The 5000-nt window shown below is 38.4% G+C and overlaps 1 long non-coding RNA gene across 1 annotated transcript in view; it reads right to left on the bottom strand.

The window, feature by feature from the left end:
- LOC136849229 (uncharacterized) overlaps positions 1 to 4606 on the bottom strand; it is a 95743-nt gene extending 91137 nt beyond the window's left edge. Inside the window, exon 1 of the long non-coding RNA XR_010856273.1 lies at positions 4469 to 4606. This is a non-coding gene — a long non-coding RNA (uncharacterized lncRNA). The remainder of the gene's footprint in view (positions 1 to 4468) is intronic.
- Between the last annotated feature and the right edge of the window lie 394 nt (positions 4607 to 5000).

Here is a 5000-nt window from a genome sequence, read left to right as displayed (position 1 = left end):
AGGAATTACAGACGATAATCATTCGAATTAGAACACACAGTTTTGCCTTTTGTCTGCGAAAGAAATTAAACGAAATAAGGGTTCAAGGTTGAAAATGAGAGGAAAAAAAAAAAATAGGAAACAACCAGAAAAAGCCTGCCGACAATACACAAATAATTATTGTTACCACAAACCCGTATATTTTTTTTCAATAAATAATATATATATATATATATATATATATATATATATATATATATATATATATATATATATATATATATATATATATATTATACATATATATACTGTATATATATAATTTATTTATTTCCATGTGAAGTCAGGGTGAATATTTTCTAACGCACTTCCACGATAACTTTTCAAGTTTAAGTTCCTTTCTCTCTTTATACTAGTCCCAGTCAAATAATGAATCCCATCCATCCTAGCAAGGCTATGGCTTAAAGTTGATTCTATTAGAGATGTACACTACCTAGCTGGCCTATATTTCCATTTAGCATGGAAGACGGCAAAAATATTTTAATTTTCAGTGTACTATACTGATAAATGGGCTACAAGTTATTACTGTGAAATAACCAGTGAACCTAGCTTGCAGGAGTGCTTGTCTTCAGTAACTGGACACCAGGAAGGTGCTTATTCTTTCGGGAGCTGGTAAAGGGGTTAACCGAACCATCTGCACCGGGAACCTGACTGTGCTAGTCGTATCTCAGGAAATCAACCCTGAAGTTGATCGTAGCTGTAACAACGCGAGACTACAAATTCAAGAACAGTGGAAGCCTATCAAGACGCTCGACAAAGGTGGCAGCAATCTGAAGAAAGTCGATCACACCTAACTTGAACAGATAATGATGGCATCATCAAGGAAATTCAATACTGACCATAGTCCCATCGTTGGGCTCTGTCGTGAACCTGGCAACGTTGTGGATCACTCTTCGCGAAGCACCTGTAAACCCTTCCACATGGTTCCGCCACTCGATCAAGGACTGACTTGACGTAAACCAAGTGCACTTTCTTTCATTAGGAGTCAACATCATCCTTCAGTGTTATCGCCTATGTCGAGCTCCCCGGAGGTAATATTCCTCCTCAGGTTTCTTGGTTCATTTGTTGTCACTGCTAGTGCACTTGATGTTCCTGAGATGAGATGTCCCAGTGCAGTCACTTTTGGAGGAGTGGTAGAGTTTTGACTGGCACGCTGTTTCTCGACTCTGCCGCCCTGGTGATAGAAATTCATTACTTGTCATAATGGTTCGTTGTAGGTTAGCCACACAATAAGCTGTAGGTCCCGTTGCTAGGTAACCAGTAGGTTCTTAGCCACGTAAAAATAAGTCTAATCCTAAAATGTTAACCAGCTCAGTGGTCTGGTTAAACTAAGATTACTTAACTTTTGTTCCATGTCCAACCTTACTCCATCAGAAATACATGCGTGCACACACAGATATATATATCAATATATACATATAAACACATTAATGTCTCTCTATTTACTTTTAGACACGTGCATAGATGTGTATTGTAAACTTATTTGTAACGAAACAAATAAAAACCTTTAAAAGTTATTTTACGAGTTAGATAAATAGACAAATAGGTAGAAGGATAGTCCCTTACGAAAAACAAACGTCAAACGTTATCATGGGAGAGAGAGAGAGAGAGAGAGAGAGAGAGAGAGAGAGAGAGAGAGAGATTGTTTCACGATAGTTTAAGTTATTTTCAAAGTCATTTTAAAAGCGAGAGAGGCGTGGAGGGTAGGGTCGGGATTTACATGCGATAGACATTAAGCGTTGTTTAAATGTCATCTTGAGAAGAGAGAGAGAGAGATTTTTTCGCGACAAACCCCCGACAAATTTTTCTTCTCCCCTTCCTTATCAGCCCATGACAGTCTGAGGCTAGGCCATAAAGTGTGGCCTAAGTGACAATGTGCCACTTGACACCAAGAAGAGTGACACTACTGTTGAGTCTCTCTCTCTGTCTTTCCCTCCCTAAAAATTGTCGGAGGTTTTGACGTTGCTTTTATTAAAGTTGTTTAAACAATTACTGAAATCTTGGTCACTGAATCAAAGGAGACCGCAGAAATTAAAATTATGGCCGTAGTTTTGATAGCAGTTATTCATCGAGAACAGAAAGTCAGCTTATTTCTTTCTATAACGAAGAGGGTTTTTCTATTTGCCAACATTCTTTCATTAGTAAATCATATCATTGGTTGCTGGTTTCAACGTTCTTTTTCGATCATACCGGCCATTATCATTCATGTCTGACATACAGGTAACGGCAGTCACATATTCCGCCTCACTGGTTACACAACTGGAAGTTTCTCTCGTCGCACCTTGGCGGGAAAAAAATAATCGGTTATGGACTTTACGGCGAAGAGGCCGGCCCCGCCCGCTCACAAGTCACAACGTCTACTAGAACTCAGTCCTATGAGACCAAGGTATTGTCACATGGGCACATTTTCTGACCGTTTGTCTTATTAGTTTGAGTCAACAAGTCAGTACTGGTAGTATAAATTAAGTCGAGTGTGTTCGTCATTGTTTACGCGAGAAGAATAGGGAGGAAAACTTTCCAATACATTCCGCAAATTGACAAAGTTAATGAGATAATTTTTAGGTACCAGCGTTATTTCATATTACATATTCCCATAACGAGGCTTTCCTTTAAACCCGGTACCACTAGCTGTATCTATGAAAACCAAGGAACTGCATCTGAAACAACGTTCAAAAGGGCACACATATACATGGCAGGAATTGGACTTCGTGTGTTATTTGGCTAAATGCATACAAGAGCTGTCCTTGAAGATAGAAAGATGCCTGGTTACTGTAGAATGAATGTATTACAGCAACGAGTGATGCCCGTGCTACCACATGGGTGATTTTGTTCTGCATCTTGTGATGCCGTTCAAAAGGTGTTCATTTTACTGTAAACAAGTCTCTTTCTTGGCAATTTGCCAATAAATACACTTAATGAATTCCGTTTATTATTTATATATATATATATATATATATATATATATATATATATATTATAATTCTAAATAATATTTTCCAGAGGGACCTGCTACTTAGCCAAAGGTATGGCTTGAGCCTGAGGTCTACGTGCCATAGGCCTAGGCCATATCTGAAAACGAAAACTGTTTAAGCCTATGAAGTCACTGTAAAGTAATTTTAATTCCTATAGTATATTATGAGATATAACTGCACTGTGTGAAATAATTATGCTAACGTTATACAGATTTCATGTGTATTGACCACGATGAAGGATGTGTATTGAAAAGCCTTTCTTACAGTGATGCCAACCTTTGGCTGCAAGACGACGAACTTGCCCGACTTGAGTTTTTCTACCAGTACTTGTTTCTTTGCGTAAACACGGAAGGCAAAATGCCAGAGAACGTCCCCATTTGGAAGTAACCTTAAGTAGGGCCACCGGGCGTTGGCGCATGTCACGCTAGCCTAATTGCCTCATGCCGAAATAATCCATATCATTGGCATGTGAAAAGCAAAAACTACAAGATCAGGAACCAGAAACGACAGGCCCTGAATGATACGCTCACAAATATGAAGAAATACTTTTGCCGCTTGTAAATTTGGACGCACAAAAAAAGTTGGAGTGAGCAGGACCCTGATGATGCCGGCCACAATTAGAAATAGCAAAATATTTCTCGGAGTTCGTTGAAGATGAATTGAGGAATATGAGACAAATTCGATGGTACGCTTCGGAGAAAGCTTTGAAATAGTGTTGTTTTTTATGATCAATGGGATAACTGGAACAGTGAGACTGTGCATATCTCCATGCTGAACTCGACGATTAGGCTAACAGGCCAATAGGTTGTCTTTTTTTTTTTTTTTTACATTGGGTATCTTTCGAGACAAAAAAATTATTTGTGCATTTCCTAAATAAAAACTGTTAAACTACTCATTCACTTATCGTTTTATAGATAAGCATGTATTTCTTTGGTTTTCATGAAATCCAGTTTTTGATAAGAACAAATATTACATTTTCTCCAGCCAAAACCTTAAAGAGCTATGGAGAAAACGGTTGCAATTCTCCCCCAGGTGCCATAGGCCTAACCCACTTTTCTTCTTATCTGTGACATTATTTGTACTTGATAAACCAGCAATGTTAGGAAAATTACCTTTATGATCAGATTTATATATAAGAAAAAGGGTACGAAACATGTTTTCAAAAAAAATGGTTGGGTTCAACGAATGGCATGGCGCCTACAAATGTCAACACTCATACTTCTGCTTGACCTATTAACATTTCTCGGCTTTCATCCCTATATTTGAGTGACACACACTTTATCAGTTATCATTATGCTTACTGCCAGTATTATCATCAAGATAATTATCATACACCATGGCCTAATAGCTGTAGATCATTAAGAATAAACTTTGAGTACTTTTTTTTCCGATATGAAAAGCTAGACTACATCTACTAATGTCACACGCCGAACTAGGCTATATTATGCTCTTCTTACCTTCAAAACTTCATCCTTCAGGACTCTGCGACAGCCAAAGGTCTCTGGAATTGTATAGGATTAGCTCTGCCTGGATATATATGTAGGGTTGACTCTGCTTGGCTATACAAGTGCTATACAGAAGGAAGGTGTAAGAACATCCACTCTCCATTAACCGGATGGTTGCCTGAAGTCGAGTATCCTACACCGTAAGTGGAATCACTCTCTGAGGTGGGTGTTTTCCTTCTCTTTATATTTAGTAGCCAATAAAATTCTCTTCTCATTCATTTTTGGCGCTACGAAATAACATTATTGTTTAATAGGTTATCGGAAGTAGCCACGACAACGTACGTCACACTTATTTCACTGGTGGGTTGGGACTGGACGGAATCGGATGGCTTCGGGGCCGGGAAGTTCGGGCAGCTGGCTAGGGGCTGGTGAGGCTCGCTACTTACCGACTCAGTTTTTTTTTTTTTTTTTTTTTTTTTTGCCATAAAACAAAATTCGTGACTGATATTGACCATATACCAGAAATTATATTTGCCTCTGCATC

This window comes from Macrobrachium rosenbergii, chromosome 20 (assembly GCF_040412425.1).
Source record: "Macrobrachium rosenbergii isolate ZJJX-2024 chromosome 20, ASM4041242v1, whole genome shotgun sequence".
NCBI classification, from domain to species: Eukaryota; Metazoa; Arthropoda; class Malacostraca; order Decapoda; family Palaemonidae; genus Macrobrachium; species Macrobrachium rosenbergii.
This window is presented reverse-complemented; position numbering and strand designations above follow the sequence as displayed.